Below are 19,799 nucleotides of genomic sequence, written 5' to 3' on the forward strand. Positions count from 1 at the left end.
GAATTTGCAACGTTGTGAAAACGCATCTCAAGTCACGTCACAATCAATGTACCCGTGATTAAAGACACATTTCGACTCCGTTGAGATTTGGATTTGGGTCACATAAATGTGCACCCGAGTTTAAGAAAGTAATTTAATTAAATCGCGCCTAAAGAGTCTAACGCGTTATTTATCTTTGGGGAGGGCAGCGAAATTCACTAAACGGTCCATCCCAAATTCTAAGTATTTATTATGACCAATTATTGAGGGCCCCGCAATTTGCATTTTTATTTGGCGAGGCTCGTCTCACTATTTTTTTTATTTTTATTTTTTAAAAAAAGAAAGGATAATCTTAGAATGACTACATTTTCTGTTTTTCGTTTTCTCTAAAATAAATGAAGAAAAGGTCCTACTTTATTTACATACTTTCGAGTTATTATAGTTAAGTTTCGAAAGTGAGTCATTTAAAGAGTTACATGGCAACGCATAGAATTTTCTACATACAGACAGTAAAAGAAAGAAAGGACTACATTAAACTACAACTTCAAATCTTTCTCATTTTTGCATTCATGCTTCGAGTGGCTTACAAGATGAACCAGTGTATCAGTTTGTGTACCTGGTATTTGGAAAGCAAGGAAAGAAGATGAAGATCAGTAGAAGTAGCAGTAGTGTAAATACACAACAACAACAACAGCAACCCCACAACAGCAATTCGAACCAGATTCAAGGCCCAGAAAACTTTGAAGAAAACAGAACAACTCAATAGAACAAACTCAAAAGTATGTAAACAAACTAAACAGCAACAACCCGCGCGTGTACTAAACCCGAAACTAAACTCGTTTCTCGCTTTGTTTTTGTTTTCTCTTTTTAAACTCTCCAACACTCTCTTAGGATTTTCAGAATGTCTTCCTCTCTCTAAGTAAGTCTTTCAAGTTCAAGTCTAAGTCCTTCAAGTCCCAATCCTTTAAAGTATGTCAAATGACTCTATTTATAACAAGACGCTTGTCTTGAACCACTAACCCGAAATATTCCCCTAATTGTATGCTTTGTCCCCACTACTTAATGTTTTCTTTATTTTAAACCCTTGTCCCCCATGCTCACATGTTTTGTCGCCCACTACATTAAACAAATATATCAACCCCATCCCATTATATCTTGTCCCCCATGCTTAACTTAAACAATTACATTATTCCCACCCCACTACATTATGTCTTGTCCCCCATTATATTAAACAATTATATCACCTCCCCACTAATTTATGTCTTGTCCCCCACAATGTATTATTTTAATAGTGTTAATTCCTAGTGGACAGAACACTTAGATTAAATAATTGTTCAAATGTTTAATTTCAAAAATACCCCTCGGACCTTACTAAAATTACCATTTTACCCCTGAACGTATTGCAATTTACCAATCTACCCCCATCATCTATAACCAATTCCCCTAATCAATTCCAACCAAAATATAGCAAATATAACCAATTTCTAAACAAATTCGAGCAACAAATCACATGAACACAGATTGAACAACATCAAATTAATGGGAATAAGTTAACCATATTGGGAACCAATCATGGTTAACTTAGACAAAAAATGAACGAGCAAAGAGACAACAATATTAACAACAAAGATACATGATTCAAACTAAATCAAAAATTAAAAACTCAAAACATAAACTCACATTAAATCACTGGATTAAAAACGAACTTCAAACAAAAATGAATTAAATCTATCTTAAACAACAAACATGACGGATTCAAATGATTTAACTAACACTCTTCTATACTAAATCCTATTAAAATTAACAGAACAAACTAAAGACATAATTAATTGAAATTCAACTTAAATCTAAAAACATTATAATTACTAACACTTTCTGCCTAAAAATAAACAGGAAAAAAAATGAAACAAAATGAAGAAAAATAAGAAAAATGATAAACACGAATTGGTTAAAACGACTAACCGGATCGGAACCGCGAACAACGACGAACTCGAACGGACCTCGCCCCGCACAGAACTTCTGGGCGATTTTGGAGCGTTTTCAGTTGGGCTTCAGCGTGTGTGTTTGTGTGTGTTTTCTAGTCAGTTATGGTGATGAGGGGGAAAGGGCAGTCGTTTTGGACGTGAGGGTGGCGACTGGGTGAGCTGAAGAATGGCGAGACAGCAGCTGCGTTTGCTGGGGTCGCTGGTTGCTGCTGTCAAACGACGAGACCACATCTGGGGGTGGTCGTTTGACGATGGACGCTGGTGTCGACTGAAGAAGATGAAGCAGCGGACGACGACGAAGATGCAGCAGCAGCAACAGAAACGAGCTCAATGGAGGAGAAAAATGGCGGTGGAGAAGAAGACGCAGCAACAGCCATGGGTGTCGAGCTCAAACTCGAGCTTGACGAAGAAGATGAAGCAGTGGCAGCGGGGTCTGTTTGGACGTAGCAGAAGCAACAATGGTGAAACAACCATGGACGTTGGTTGTTTTCTGCCATGCATGTCGAGACGGAGCTCGAAGGTGGTGGTTGCCATGGATATCGATATGGTTTCGATGAGGACGGAGGCTGGGCGAGATGGAGCTCGAAGGTGTGTGCGTGTGTGTGTGTGTATCGACCTGGGGGAAAGGGCAGCAGCAATGGCTGCTTGGGTTTTTTGGGGTGTTTGGGATGGTGAAAGAGAAGAGAGAAAGAGAGGGGGCGGATGGGATTTTAGGGTTTGGTTTTTTTGTTTTGTTTTTGTTTTGTTTTTGGGAAAAAATGAAAAATGAAGAGGGGTTATGGGGCGGACCGGGTCGACCCGTGTTGAGATGGACCGGGTCATGGGGATGGTTGGATATTTTTTGGGCTTGTGGCTTGAATTTGAAGAAGAGCCCAATTCTGATTTTCTTTATATTTTTTGCTCTCTTTTCTTCTTTTATTTTTCTAAAACTAAATTCTAAAAATCCTTAAATTATCATATAGAACTAAATTAATTTATAAAAGCGCAAATTAACTCCCAATAATAATTAACACACAATTAAGTAATAATTAAGCATAAAATTGTACAATTGGACATTAAATGCTAAAAATGCAAAAGATGCCTATTTTTGTAAAACAAACTTAATTACTAACAATTGTAAACTTAAATCCTAAACGCAAAAGCGACGTATTTTTTATATTTTTTTATTAATTTATAAAATAAACATGCGCGGACAAATGCAAACCATACAAGAAAAATAACACAAAAATTCTCAAAATTGCACACCAAGGAAAATCATTTTATTTTGAATTTTTTGGGAGTAATTCTTTCATATGGCAAAAATCACGTGCTTACAGGCGTATCTAAAAAACAAGCAAAGTATGATGACACATAAGAATAAGTGGAACCGGGATCAAATAATACAGAGGCATCTCTGTGGCAGACTGAGACAATACATTTGATCACAACATCTGAATCAATAGCATCGGGTCAGGTTGGAAGTGCATAGAAACGGGCCTGACCGCCCTCTGATCGACCTCGCCCTCTAAGGCGACCCCTAGCTAACTGACCTCCACCCCTAGCTGGCTAGGTGGGTGGTGGTGAAGTAACCGACGCTGAAGTAGATGGTTGACTCCTCTGTTGCGATGAACCCCCAAGATGACGAGGACACTACCTCCACATATGACCCAACTCTCCATACTCATAGCAACTCCCGGGTGCTGGAGACGGGGACTGAAGGGAACCCCTAGCACCGGAATGACTAGCAGATGCACCTGGCATAGAAGAGACCTGAACTAATGGAGCATGAGATGAACTCTGGACTGGAAGGGCACTAAGTGATGACTGACCCTGATGATAACTGTGAGAAACATGACCCAATGACGCCCCACGATAACCTGGGCGAGCTGACTGAGCATGTTTGAATGGACGGCCTCTGCCGTGCTGAAACTGACCTCTCGAAGGAGCACCACCATAACTACCCAGATCCCCGAGGCCTCTTAGCCTCCCTCTCATCTCACTCCTGGTGATGAACTAACTCAATCTCGCGAGCGATGTCAACAACCTCATCAAAAGTAGCACCAGATACCATCTCCCTGGTCATGATAATACGAAGCTGATAAGTGAGGCCATCAACGAACCTCCTGATCCTCTCTCTATCTATCGGGACCAACCAAACAGCATGACGAGCTAACTCTGAGAACCTCATCTCATACTACATCACAGTCAAATCTCCCTGATGCAACCACTTGAACTGTATGCGCATCTCCTTTCTACGAGACTGCGGCACATACTTCTCCAAAAAGAGAATGGAGAACTGCTGCCAGGTAAGGGGTGCTGCACCAATAGGCCTACGCCTCTCATAAGCCTCCCACCAAGTGAAGGCAGCTCCAGAAAACTGAAAAATAGTGAAAGTGACCCTGTTGGTCTCCAGAATACCCGCTGTACGAAGAATCCTCTGACACTTGTGAAAAACTCGCCCTCTGCACCACTAAAAGTCGGAGGTTGAAGTCTACCAAACCTCTCCAACCTACGCTGCTTGTTCTCTAGCATGGAAGGAGCTACATAATCCTAAACAGATGCAACTGGCTGAGCTAGGTGTGCCCCCGGTGTTTGAAGTCCCTACATGACCTGCTCAGGTGTGCAAGCGGCGGGAGTCTGAGTGCCTCCCTCGACCTGAGAAGTAGTTACGGCTGTAGTAACTGAGACTGCCTGAGCTAGGCCAGTGCATACTAATAGAATCTGAGCCAGGGCCTCCTGAAGAGCCAAAATCACAATGGGCACAACTGGTACTGCTGGAGCATCCACAACTGGGACCTGATCCTGAACTGGGGCAGCTGGTGGATCTACAGGTGTTGCCCTAACTGCTTTGCAGGCTACACCCTTGCCCCTATCGCGACCTCGACCGCGTCCTCAGCCTCTAGTAGCCACAGTTGGTTGTACTGGTGGTCATCCATCCTGACCGGTCGCTCGTGTTCTCACTATCTAGTGAGAGAATATAATAACAGAAGTTTAGTACTCGGATCAACAAATTCGCACGACAAGAATTTCAAGAATATGAAGTTTTTCCTAAAGGTTCTGCAGCCTCTCGAGGATAAATATAGATGTCTCAGTACCGATCCGCGAGACTCTACTAAACCTACTCATGACTTGTGACACCTATGTAACCTAGGCTCTGATACCAACTTGTCACGACCCTAAACCCGGCCGGTCATGATGGCGCCTATCGTGAAACAAGGCCAGGTGACACAAACCCCCAATATTAATTAGCAGTTATTTAGTTCATAATTAAACCATTAATAGGTTATAAATTCCGAGATAAAGTTAAATAAAACAATTTGTGGAAACAACACAGCCCGACATCGGGGTGTCACCAGTCATACGCATCTAACATCTGTCTAAGAGTAGGAAAAGACTAAATAGTCTACTACAAATCCAGTACAAATGAAAATAAGGATAGGAAGGAGAAACACAGGGCTGCGAACGCCGAGCAACTACCCAGTGGACTCCGAACAATCTGCTGGAAGCTATCAACCCTCGCTAGCAGGACCCGAAGCTCCTGAATCTACACACAGAGTGCAGGGAGTAATGTGAGTATGCCAATTCAGTGAGTAATAAAAGTAAAGGCAGTTGAGTCATAAGAAAGCACGTAAAATATAGCAAAATACTACAAGGAGGCAGTATAAAACCAATACAATGCAATAAAACAGTGAAAACATGTACAAAACACCTTAGTTCAGTAGAAACCTTCTTAAAACATCTTTTAGCAGTTAAACAAGTGAAAGAAAAGCAATGAGGAAAAATAGACACATAAAATTAGCCCCTCGGGCAAAAGACCAACAGAATCAGCCCCTCGGGCTATATCACATCACAAACTGGGTACCCGCGCTCACTGGGGGTATACTGACTCGGGGAGATACCCCTTACGGCCCAAGCGCAATATCAACCCATCTCATGCCATAATCAAACAGGCTCGTGGCCTCATATCAAGCCACCTTGTGGTGTACAACTCAGGCCCTCGGCCTCATAATCATAAATAAGCACAATATCGTTGTGGCGCGCAGCCCGATCCCATATTAACCTTACAACACGGGCCCTCAGCCCTACTCAGTCAGAAATCTCTAAAATCCACTCGGGCATAGTAAAATATGATGCTCAGCTCAAAATATCATTTAAGATGTCAAAATAGAGTAAACATGACTGAGTTATGAAAACAGTAGAATATGACATGACTGAGTGTAAGTATAAAGTCAAAACAGAGAGGAATTGTAGTAAAAATCCCCTAAGGGTTCAAAATAGTTGGCGCGAGGCCCAAATATTGCATTCAGCCCAAAACATGATGATACCAAACAGTTTTCGACCAAATACGCAATAAAATAGTCATTCGGGACGGACAAAGTCACAATCTGTAAAAGTGCACGACCCCACGCTCGTCATCTAGCATGTGCGTCACCTCAATATAGCACAACGATGTGCAATTCGGGGTTTCATACCCTCAGGACAATATTTACAATTATTACTCACCTCTATCCGATCCAAACTCTATCCCGCGATACCTTTGCCTCTCGAATCGGCTTCTGGATGCTCCAAATCTAACCAAAATCAGTGCAAAACTATCAAAATATGCAAAGGGAACAAAGCCCACTCGAAATAAATCAAATTATAACACGAATCCCGAAATTAACCAAACCCTACCCCCGGGCCCACGTCTCGGAATCTGATAAAAATTATATTAATAAACTCCTTATCCTCCCACGAGTTCATCCATATCAAAAGTTCCAAAATTCGACCACAAATGACCCCTCAAACCCTTGCTCAAAGGTCTCCAATCTCAAGCCCTAGTTTCCCAATTTTTAACCCTTAATTTCCATTAATTTCACGCCAAATCAGTGAATTAAGACCATAGAAATGAGTTTAGGGTCCAAAAACCTTACCTCTATGAAATTCCCTTGAAGTCCCTCTTCAAATAGCTCCTTCAAGCTCAAACCCGAATGAAAATGATGAAGAATGACTCAAAAATCACGAAGGAAATATTTAATACTTTCTGACCCAGGTTTTTCGCACCTGCGGTCCATACACCGCATCTACAGTCCTGCTTCTGTGGTCCAAGACATCGCATCTGCGGTTTTTACTTATGCCCCCATTTCCGCATATGCGATGCAAAGCCCGCATCTGTGCTATCACATGTGCGCTTCCTTAACCGCTTCTGCGGTTCCAGCTAATACTCTCCTTGGCCGCTTCTGCGGCTTGCTTCCGCCCCAACTGCAGATGCGGTTATGACAGCAGTCCTAAAACTTCAGCTGCAACTCCCAACTCTTAACTTTCCGTCGACCATCCAAAATCATCCCGAGGCCCTCGGGACCTCAACCAAAAGCACAAACAAGTCATATACCACTATCCAAACTTATATCAATCTTCAAAACACCTCAAACAACATCGAATCAACCAAAACACATCGGATTCAAGCCTAAGGTTCCAAAAATCTTCTGAATTACGCTTTTGATCAAAAAGTCTATCAAACCATGTCCGAATGACCTAAAATTTTGTACAAACATCCCAAATGATACCACGGAGCTACTGCAACTTCCGGAATTCCATTCCGACCCCTATATCAAATCTCACCTATCCACCAGAAACGTCAAAATTCCAATTTCGACAATTCAAGTCTAAATCTACTACGGACCTCCAAAACATGTTCCGATCACACTCCTAAGTCCCAAATCATCTCCCGAAGCTATCCGAACCATCAGAATTCACATCTGAGCCCTTTTTCACACAAGTCCACATCAGGTTGACTTTTCCTAACTTAAGCTTACTCAAAATAGACTAAGTGTCTCAAACCTTACCAAACCATTCCGGATTCGAACCGACTAACCCGATACCACATAACATGGATAAACAAAGCATAAAGAAGTAGAATTGGGGGAAACGGAGCGGTAACTCATGAAATGACCGGCCGGGTCGTTGCACAGCCGCGATTGGACCGCGGATGGACCACGCACATTGACTCTTTCTGCCTGACGAGCGCGGTCACGGATGGCCCGCACACCTGTAGTTTAGTTCTACCTTTCATTTTTTCCTTCTTCTTTTGCACGCTCACCTCCAATTGGCCTTCGCTGCTCCATATTAACTCCAAAGTACTCCTTAATGTCCTCATAGCCCGTGATTGCTCCTACAGAGCATAAAGTTCTTGATTAGAGCAATTTGTTATCATTTAACATTTAATTATCAATAAGGTGCAGCTAATTTAGAGCGTCAATGGTCGCTAAACTACATAATTCTCGCCTACTATCACTTGGACATATAAATTTCTTTTTGGAATTGAAATCATTATTTACAATTGCAAACTACAAACTACTATGGACTTTAGCATATCTCCATAATATTCAGATTTTAAGTCAAAAGGACTTTAGTAGAAGGGAAGAGCCTGGAAATTTCCAAAAGACATTTCACAATGAATTTTACTGTGCATATCATCATTTTGAAAGTAAAAACATTAATAAAAGGAGAATGATAAGTCTTGTGACGGCTATCCACAATTAACATTAGATTTTGATTCATCTAAATGAAGAATACCCAAATTATAAAAATAACACACATGCCTTCAAAAAAAAAAAGGGACATATAAATAGCATGTCTAAGCCAAAAGTTTTGACCCACTTTAATTAATAGCAAATCTTACCCTTTTTTTTGGTGTAATTATTTAATATCAAAATTTACTGATCGGATAATTCAAATTTACTCCACGTAACACAGAGGGAAGCGCTCCCCATTAGAGACAATTGAGCAGTAAACTTGATTGAAAAATGATACAACATGTTACGGAGGTCAATCGAATTTGTGGTTCTTTACAAATTTGTTATTAATTTTATGACGCTACCTCTTTTTTACACATGAAAGATTTACTTTTACACGTAAGAAACATGTCTTTTACACATAAAAATTTAAAAAGATTATTTTGTTAAATTATAAATTGTAAAGATGCGTGATATACAAATAGTACCGAAAAAATAGTCATCTCCATCTAATTGTTGAAATTTTGATAGATATACTTTCACATACTTTTACTAAGGACAAAATCTTCCTTGACCTAATTTGATTAGTACGGAACAAATAAAAATAATCTTGAGATTAATTAATTTATTATTTAAGAAGAATTAACTTAAATAGCTGCATATCCAATTGTCTAAACTAAAAATAATCAACATATGATATATATGTATTAATGTATAAATGTAATAGGGGATTTACAGTCGTACATTATATTTGTGCTACCTTTTAACCTGTACCCCGTTTTTAAAAGTTATTGATTTGGTAGCCAACTGACAAAAAATTCGTAATAACATGACAATTACACCCCTGACAAAAGATATAAAACCTGCATCACGCATTAATCGCGTAATGTGCAACCTCATTCGTGAAAAAAGATATCCTCCTCTCCTCTCAGCAGCTTTATCAAAAAATCATAAACTTATCCAGATTCATCTTCAGAGTCACACTTGCATGAAGTTGTTTCACGTTGAATCTAAAACTTCATGCTAATCTAGTATGAAGTTGTTTCATGTTGAAACTAAAACTTCATGCTAATTTAGCATGAAGTTGTTTTACAATGAAGCTAAAATTTCATGCTAATGTATGTTGCAGTTATTTATCCTGCAGTCTACAGTTTTGTCATGAGTTTTATCCGAAACTTCAGTCTAAACATGCTATAGTTATTGAGGTCATTTGCTAAAACTTCAGACTAGATACACTTAAGTTTTTTAGTTCATTTGCTAAAACTTTAGACTAAACATGCTTAAGTTTTTTAGTTCATTTGCTAAAACTTCAGACTAAACATGCTTAAGTTTTTGTCTTGCAGTATGTAATTTTCTAATGAGTTTTTGCTAATGCATGTTGAAGTTATTTAGTTCATTTGCTAAAACTTCAGGCTACACATGCTGAAGTTATTTAGTTTATTTGCAAAAACATCAGACTAAACATACTTAAGTTTTTTAGTTCATTTGCTAAAACTTTAGACTAGACATGCTTAAGTTTTTGTCTTGCAGTATTGTTTACCTTGAAAATGATAATTACAATTAGATTTGATTTTGTGGTTCTAAAAATATGTGATTTATTTTTATGCTAGTTGTTAGGCAGTAGATGCTAAGTGTAAAACTGGAAAACAAGATAAAAACGCGAAAGCAGTATGTTTAAGCAAACCGAGTGGCTGAAAATCAAAGCCTCGAGCCAGGTTATATGGGGCCTCAAGGTCGAGCTAAGTACTAGGCTATGGACAGCCGATGAAGGGCTAACAGTTTTGAGAGCTTTGATGAAGGCTCTTTATGATCAATAATGAGCAATAAATGAAGAACAATTAATAGAACACAGTAAATGTAAGCAATAAATATAAAAAATAGAATCAAGGGAGAATGTGTTTAAGTTAGAGAGCAGAAAATATTTTTGTATTGAATGTTGTATATTGTGTTATTATAAAATGATATGGATCCCCTTTATATATGAGAGAGGATCCCAACATAGTACAAAATGCACTTATTACAAAGATATATGGCTGGTACAACCATTTAATTCCACGATGCGGGCTCGTACTAGCCTAATAGACTAGGTCAGCCTAAATCACGTGCCTTGGGAACTTCCCGCTTTTCCATCATAACTACCGATTTGCATTACCCCGAGGTCGAACGCTGAGAACCCTTCGGGGTTGAACCTCGAACCTGGGCTCGAGCCTTTTGAGACATGCCTACGAAGCGTCATAATGACTATAAAATCGGACCCTCTGATTTTTACTACATACAGATAGTCCCCACATTTCTTAGAATGAAAATAATAAGAAACTATGTTGAGTTCTTACCTATTCGATACTACCCTCGTGACGTCAGCCTATCAGAGTATTAAATGCCATGACTCAAAGACTGTGTAGGGGTCGTTGTCAACTCGATTATCGAGAATCCCATGAACCGCTATTGGTTCAACCTTTCCACTTCCCAAACGCTGCACGTGTGACTTCTATAAATACCTCAATTGTTTTGCCATTCATACTTTACAACACTTTCAAGATTTTATAGCTAAGTTCACCACCTTCTGCATTCTTCCCCCTTCTGCGCTTGCTTCTTCACTTTCCTTCCTAGAAACCCCTCTTTTTCATAGTCATGGCCAGAACATCTAAAACGGTACCTCAGAAAGAGGGCATCGCCTCCTCGTCACACCCGTCGAAGGGCAAACCAAAAGTACCCCCAACTGTCGAGCAATGTACCCCTGCCAAATTTGATACTATATCCAATTTTCCCGTTGAAAATCCCCCTAACACACCAGGCCAATGTGAGCACGTATCTCGGTATATCAACATAGTGACCGATATGAATAGAGTGAAGAAAGACTGCCGATGGGAGGAGGCATCGTTAGTAGAAATCCCCAATTTTGGGGAGAGCATAGTAGACCATGAAGTTGGCTTTCTCAGCTTGTATACATACCCATTTACTTTAGGCCCCACAGATTCTTCGGATCATTCTTCCTCGTTGATAGATCCGATGATTCTTGATTTCTTCCATGAGTACCGAGTGACGCTTGGTCAGATGTATCCTTCTTTCTGGAGGATAGTTCATATGCTCCGGTACTTTTCCAATCAAGTCGAGGGTATGACCTTCACCCTCAATCACTTGGTCAGATTATACAACCCTCGTCTCTTCTGAGGTTTGATCAAGCTTTATCCTCAATCCGCGAGGCCGTTCTTTTCGAGCATCGATGAGGACAAGGATCGGGGGTGGATGAGCCGATTTGTTTGAGTGAGGACCTCGGACATTATCCCGGTTAATAGGATGCCATTCCCGGAGGAGTGGAATATGAACCGTAAGTGCCCCTACCTCGAACATATTTTATTGCCTTTTCATCCCCTTCTGAAAAAAAGATCTTCTTTTGATTATGCAACCACCATTTGGTACCCTGGTGCGGTTCAAAACCTATTGGGATGGATCAGACAGTTGGATTCCACTTTCCCTTATCTCGATCGTTCTTGGTGTGACTTGGCCAAACCGCGGTAGCAAGACAAGAACCACGGTGTGCTCTTTACTGCTATCTTCACCATGTTTCCTTATAAATATATTTTATGGTGGTAAGTTTAATGTATCACGCTTCTGTAGGCCTCAAGATAGAGTGTTGATAAGACCGTCTCCTGATGGTGAGGAAGGGACCTCGAAGCCCGATAAGGGCAAGAAGAGGAAGAAAGAGGTGTCGGTTGTGTCACCCAAATCAGAGAAACCTAAAGTTCAAAGGCCTCGGACTGATGCCAAAGTCTCGACTTTGGTTGCTGTAGGGGAGGAGTTAAACAGGCTTCAGGCGAATTTGGCGGGAGTGCAATGAGAAAAGGCTGGCCTTGCTGAGAAGGTAACACGGTATTTATGAACTCGTTCATCATTCTTATAATTTGATGCTTACTGACTTATTTTTTCCTTTGCAGATCGGGCGAAAGGATGCCCTCATGGGGCAACTTCAAGAAGAGGTTGCTGCCAAGAATGTGGAGATCCTCGAGCTAAGGAGGCAAAATGAGGTCGTGACCTCGGAGAGAGCTCTTGCGGACAGAGTTGGCATCGATCCAGGGTCTTCTTCAAAGTGCTCAGAAGGATGCTGTAGTACTTTCTGAGGCCGAAGAAAATGCATCTTCATACATGAAATATGCCGCTACTACGAATGAACGAGCCCGAGAGATATCATAGAAGGCCGAGCAGAAGATAACTCGGGCCATCGCTTACACTCGTGCAAAGGCAAGGAGGCAGGCTTTCAAGGAAGCACACGCTAAAGGCGTTGATCTGTCAGCTGAGATTGAGGAAGCCCGACTCTTAGAGGAAGAATCGGCATTTTTGGCCACTTCGGACAAGGGTTCCGGAGATGATCCAGAGAGTAGTGATGGATGGTGAAGAATAGGCCTGTGTCGTCTTCTTTTTTTGTGTATAAATTTCTCGGGGGGGGGGAAGGGCTTTGTAAAGACACCCCTTGTAAATATATTTTTGGTAATGTAGGAAGTTTTTTCTGCTTCATGTCTTTGAATTTTATATTTCGGCGTTCACGAGGAGTTAGCCTTTGGATTTTGATGTTGGCTCTTCGGAGCCCACACTTGTAGTAATCGGGACCCTTGATATCGAGCACCATCTCGAGATTGGGTCGATAGTATTTAGAATTGATGCTTGTAATAACAAAAATCCACGGGGTCTTAACAACTCCCAAGCGGTTGTGTGACAGTATCATTTATGTGACACGGTTGCGGAGTGACCGGGGTGGTCCCACCTGTACACTTCCCCAAAAAATGGTACTGACATGGTCAGAATTAATTGGCCTTCAGGATAGGTGAACAGTCGCTGCTTGCTCTATATATGTATTTGCTTATTTCTTATCTGAGGACTCCGCTACTTTGAGTAACTATCCCTTTTATAGAGATCTTTTTTGTGCTAGTTCTCTTACCATTTCAAAAGCTTTCGCCCAAGCCTTTATCCTCCTTTTTCTTATTTTACCACAACCATGGCTGCTACGTCTAAATCTGTTCACCAAGGAGAGTAGAGTTCCGCCCCTTCGTGCTTGGTCGGTATACACCGCGGTGTCTGGTGAGCTAACTTCGAGGTGCATTGTCACGAGGAGGGACTTTGCGTTAGAGAGACCTCTCAATGTTCAGGGCCATCGGGAGCATGCATCGAGGTTTATCTCCTCAATAGGGGAGGAGCACCTCGAGGCAGTTAGAAAAGACTGTGGATGGGGAGAAAAGGTGGTACTGCAGGTACCTTCCCTCGAATAGAGCATCATGGCTCATGTCGAGTGGTTTTTGAATGCATATACATACCCCTTTATGTTAGGCCCTCTCGATAGAGTCGTGCTATAATTTTGTTGAAGATGTCGGGTTACCCTGACATAAGTTCACCCGGCATTTTAGAGGATAGTGCTGATGATAAGGTACTTTGCAAATAAAGCCGGGCTCGAGTTCACCCTCAACCATCTTATTAGAGTGTACCGACTGCATCATCGAGGCCTGATTACTCTGCGACATCGATCCACTCAGCCCTTTGTTGCCAGCAATGAAGAAAATGGGGACCGAAGGTGGATGAGTCGTTTCGTCTGAGTGCGAACTGTCGATATTATCCCCGCAGAGTTCCTTCCATTTTCTGAGAAATGGAATTTCACACGTAAGTAGTACACTTGTGTTCTTATTATTTTTCTCCATAGTGGAGGCGGACTCTGTAGAGATGCTTTCTTTTTCATTTCTTTTTTGCAGAAATCTCGTGGATGCCATATGAGGTTCCCGACCTGGCGGATTGGTCTCGTAAACTGGCAGCTTGCTCGGCTTACGATGAGCGTAAGTGGCGAGACTTGGCCAAGGGTAGATGGGAGTCAAAACATCACGGTACGCGGTGTGTGGCTTGCTTTCTTTGAAAGGTACTTTCTTTCATGTGTACTAACTCTATCACAGTAGGCACTGGAGAATTTTCTGAGATGAGACCGTGCCCCCCGGGGGAAGAGGAAGGGTCGTCGGCTTTAGGGTCAAGGACTGATAGCAAACAGAAGGAGTCCTCGAAGGACAAGGGTGCTCATAGCAAGGCAAGCCCTGCTCGGAGGCTCAAAAAAGATGTATCAGCTGAGCCTACAACGTCTGAGGTTTCTAGCTTCGGAAAATGGTTCCTCCCTTTCCGCTATCTTCTTTCCCCGTCGAAGGCACGTTGAGGGATGTTCGAGACCAGGGGCCGCCTAAATCAAGTGGGGTCTCAAGCGGCCATGCCCCCACCAAGATTGGTTCAATTGGGGTTGGTGAGACCAGGCCAACAGACGCGCACTCAACCTTCTAGGAGGCTCAGCGGCTTTATTCTGTGGTGAGCTTTGGTCAGCTTCGTTGGTCTTTTGATTTTACATTTTCATTTTCTCATTTGCGCTTCTTTTTCGTAGGATTTTGACAAGCTCAAGTCCGAACTGTTTCGTTGTGAAGCCAGGTTGAGGAAAGCCTTGGATGGGGAGAAATCCCTCAAGTTTCTTTGTGATAAAAGGGGAAAAGAATCGAGGCACCTTCGGTACGAGGCGAATCGAAGCCTGAACTACGAAAGCCATCTTTAGAAACAGGTAACCTTTTCTCCAAGGGAATGCATGCTTCTTCCTCTATCCTTAGAGATTAATATTTTAATGCTTCAGTTGTAGAGCAAGACAGAGGATCTGAAATGCCTCTGGGGCGAGGTTGTCCCGGACAAACATGAGTGTAACGAGATAAGGGCTCAGATAAATGCCCATATTGTGACCAAGAAGAATGCTTTGGCCAAGGTTTCTGCCCTCGAGGTACAGCTCCAGAACGCCCGTGAAAACAGCTCGGTTCAGAAGGGAAGGATTGCAAGACTCGAGTCCGAACTTTTGGAGATGAAGGCTGAGGTCGTAGATGCCCGGGCTGAGGCTGAAGAGATTCGGGCTTAGGCCAACAAGAAAGTGGCCAATTATTTAAAAGACGCTGCTGATGTTCAAGAAAAGTTGAGAGGTGCTCCGATCGAGAGATCAGAAGTAATGAATATGCCCGATGTAAATCCCGGAGGGAAACCCTCGAAGAGATTCACGCTAGGGGCTTCGATCTCTTGGAAGAGATAGCACAGGCCAGGGCGGATGACTACGACACCAGGTTCCTCTTGTCCGATGCCGAAGATAATGAGGAACAGGCCAATGGGGCCGCAGTCCCCGAGGGGAAAATAGACTAGGCATTTTTTCTTTTGATTCTTTGTACAGTGTTCTTAGAGAACTTTGTAAATGGAGCTTTTTGTATTTTTTTCACGTATGCGTATAAAAGAAAACCTTTCGGTTTCATATTTCATGCATTTCCCTCTACTTGTGTATGTCTTTCTTTGTTTTGAATTTATACGTTCATCGATTATTGACCAGGTGAACTGGATTTCGAGGTAAAATCCTTAGGTTTGTAAATCGGCCTTGAGGCTTGTTGGGCTGGCTCGTAGGCTCTTGCGTATTGGGTCGGTACGACCTCTAATATAGGCTGGCGCTTAGGCTCTTACGCATTTGCCTTTAGGCATTTTTGGTTAACTATTTCAGGCTCAGTCTTTGAGTCAGATTTCGACTCGAGCTTATTGACCCTTAAGTTTTTGAATTTTAAGTTGGCTCTTAGGCTCTTACGTGTTGGGTTGGTACGACCTTTAATTTTAAGCTGGCGACAATGGCTCTTACACATTGGGTCGGTACGACCTTTAATTTTAAGCTGGCGATAGTGGCTCTTACGCATTGGGTCGGTATAACCTCTTATGTAGGCTTTAGTTTTCCCTCGCTAAAGACTTTTTGGAGTTTTTGTGTTTGCCCGACTCTTCCCCGGTTCGATGAGAACCTCGATTGTGAGCCGTTATGTAGCGATAAATGAGCACCTCGGGAGGTTTCACTCGATGGCTGAATTGTTTCGAAGCCTATTGTTTGGAGCTGATATGATCGAAGCTCTTTTGCTTATGCCAAGGGTAGCTTGATTAACCGGTTCTTTTCAAAGTTTTTTTGAAGTAATTGAAGGCCTGTGATTTTATAGCGACGGTCGGGCGTCCCCGAGTCGCGCTAGTTTGGCTGGTACAACCTTGTGACTGTAGTCATTGTGTTTGGCCAGAGCCTTTCAGTCCCCGAGTAAAGTAGTTTTGGTGTTTATATCGAGGGTATGCCTTTTTAGGGGTCTTACAAGTTCGAGTATATAGCCTTAACTTTAAGATCAGGATTATGCCTTTTGTAAGGTCTTATAAATTTTAACATGCCTTACTTGAGGTCTTACGGATTTTGTTACTTGGTACAAGTATAATTCATGCCTATCTACATCACACCCCTTTGAGGTGCAGCCCTTCCCTGGACCCTGTGTGAACGGGGGATATTTTGTGCACCGGGCCGGCTGCCCCCTAAACAAAAGGTCAAGAAGTGAAGGGGAACTTGGAACAACAATAAAGTTGTCTCCGTGTGACCTATAGGTTGCGGATTCGATCCTGGAATTAGCCACTGATGCTTGCATCAGGATAGACTGTCTACATCATACCTTCTTGGGGTGCAGCCCTTTCCTGCACCCTGCATGAACGAGGAATACTTCGTGCACCATGCTGCCCCTAAACAAAAGGTCAAGAAGTGAAGGAGAACTTTGGAACAGCAGTAAAGTTGTCTCTGTGTGACCTATAGGTTACGGATTCGAGCTGTGGGACTAACCCCTAATGCTTGCATCAAGTTAGGTTACCTACATCACGCCTCCTTAGGGCGCAACCCTTCACTGGATCCTGTATGAACACGAGATGCTTCGTGCATCGGGCTGCCCCTAAACAAAAGGTCAAGAAGTAAAGAATACAAAAGGCTTGCCTGGAGAATGTTACCAATATTGATAACTAAAGCTCCAAGGATAGGAGGAACATCAACCCACTGATTTTGGTGAACTTGAAGTCCTCCAAAATCATCTTGTAGAAGTACCGTGAAAAAAGTCATTATCTGCATGTCTGCTTGTACCTATTGCAAGTTCTGGTTGTGGACATGCAGGATAATAATTACACAAAATGCCAAGTCCCTCAGCACAGTCCATTTCTTTGAGATGATCAGGTTTGAGAACAAGACCTTCTGATAATAACTCAAGCAAATTGCAGCCCAATTTCATCACATGATCTGAGTAATCTATTATAATTTCCCTGCAAGAATACAAGAAAAGATGATAAATTAAAATGGAATTTTATGTTATATACACAAATCACACTAACGTGTTGTATTCTTGAGCCGAGGGTCTATCGAAAACTGTGTATCTACCTTCATAAGGTAAGGGTAAGATCTACGTACACTATACCTTCTTCAGACCTCACGCGTGAGTTTATACTGGGTTTATTATTGTTATTGTTGCACAAACACGTTGTAATTGTTATTATTCTATTCTTTGGTTATATATATGTCTTGTCATAAAACAATCACTGTTATTATAGGTTAATTTTATCTGATAACATAAAAGAATCATGCACTAAGAGTAACCCGGTGTACTAAGCTCCCGCTATGCGCGGGGTTCGGAAAAGGGTCAGATCATAAAGGTCTATTGTACATATTCTTACCTTGCATTTCTGCAAGAGGCTATTTTCACGGTTCGAATCCAAGACCTTTTGGTCACATGACAGCAATTTTACCCGAGTACCTCGGATATTTTAGGAGAGGGATTACTTGATACTAAAAGATGTTAAAGTAGAATTTCTGTAGTTCAATGTATCATGCTCCTAATTACTCAATCTTTAGTTTTTATATGACAGAATTTCGTTGAACTTTAAGATATTAATTTTACTTGTATACTATATTAACGAAGTAATGATTGAAATTTTAGTTTGATAGAGAAAATAGTAAAAGAAAAAGTGTCATATAAAGTGAAACAAATGAAGTTAATTTTTAGAAAATAATGAACTTATATGCACCGACATTGTAATTATTTTTCCAATATCAATGTATTTAACTGGTTTTCCAGATTACTAATTGCAGTTATTATAACATTACATGTAATTGTTTTCAATTATCGGTGAATAAAAGTTAAACTCGAAAGAAAGTACCTGCACGTCTCAGGCAATTCCTCTTGTTTAGCAGAATTTGGAGCCATAACAGAATAAAGTGAGTCTTTCCAGTTTGCAGCTAAAGCTTTCTCATGAAACAGATTAAAATTGTAGTTATACATCACCTTCCTAGCCACATCTCGACTATAGTACGACTTCTTAACATCGATTTCTTGCTCGTGAAAACGACGTGCTCCTCGCAACATTTCATCCAGTACTGACACTGAAATTTCAAGATTTATCACTTAAAAGAAACCCCATGTTTCAGCTGCATCTCGAATTTTATTAACTATTTCTTAGTGCTTAATAGGATCTTCATTGATGTTTTGAAGGTCTATTAATGGGAAAATAAAATATATTTTTTTAGGGCTCGAGGGGTTTTCTAAGGCCTCGGGGTGAATGAATATTCGAGGTACTACAGTAATCCCAGCATCAATTAGCCCTTTGACACCAGCTTTTGTGTCATCAAAAGCTTTTAGTTTACTCTGTTTATCATAGTTTGGTTGGGAAGTTGCAAGATTTTGTTGTGTGTTGGAGACATCCATTTTGGTCGAAAGGTGTGGTGGGATGGTTCGACCCCTCCACTCTTAATTAGTTAGAGATATCTGGTTCGGGCACTAGCAATAGAAATCTTTTGAATAAAGAGAAGTCACGACCCGAATTTCTCATCGACGGGCCCGTGATGGCGCCTAATATTGTACCCGCTAGGCAAGCCAATGTTACTGATTATTTTACCCTTTTCCTTTATCTTTTAACAATTTACAAGTTATCATAAGAAAATCAGCGGAATAAATGCGGAAGATCAGAATTTAACAGATTATCTTAATACAAATACGAACCCGTAATAAAACTCCACCTAGAACTGGTGTCGCAATCTCATGGACAGTCTACGAATACTACAAATAATGGTCTGAACAAAGAAATACACATCTGTATCGAAAATAGATAAAACATAAAAGAAACATGATAGAAGGGGAAGCCAAGGCCTGCGCGCCTGCAGGACTACCTCGGGTCTCCAGTGGACTGAAGGCAGCCAACCAACTCTACTCACACTGTCCAGCACCGAGATCTGCACAGAAAGTCCAGAGTGCAGTATCAGTACAACCGACCCCATGTACTGGTAAGTGACGGGCCTAACCTTGACGAATTAATGGCTAATCTAGGACACGATAAACATCATAAACATGTGTAGTTAATCAGTATGATAACAGAGTAACAAGTAATATAAACAAAGTAGAAATGTACGGAAAGGTGCAACACGCTATGGGGGTTTCAACATAAGGAATTAAAGCACTAAAGAATTTAAGAAGTTAAAACACTTGAATTGGTAACAGCAAATGAA

General features: G+C 41.3%; 1 pseudogene; it reads right to left on the bottom strand.

The window, feature by feature from the left end:
* Nucleotides 1–17,337: 17,337 nt before the first annotated feature.
* LOC107768525 (1-aminocyclopropane-1-carboxylate oxidase homolog) lies at nt 17,338–19,002 on the bottom strand (annotated as a pseudogene).
* Between the last annotated feature and the right edge of the window lie 797 nt (nt 19,003–19,799).

This window comes from Nicotiana tabacum, chromosome 18 (assembly GCF_000715075.1).
Source record: "Nicotiana tabacum cultivar K326 chromosome 18, ASM71507v2, whole genome shotgun sequence".
Lineage (NCBI taxonomy): Eukaryota > Viridiplantae > Streptophyta > Magnoliopsida > Solanales > Solanaceae > Nicotiana > Nicotiana tabacum.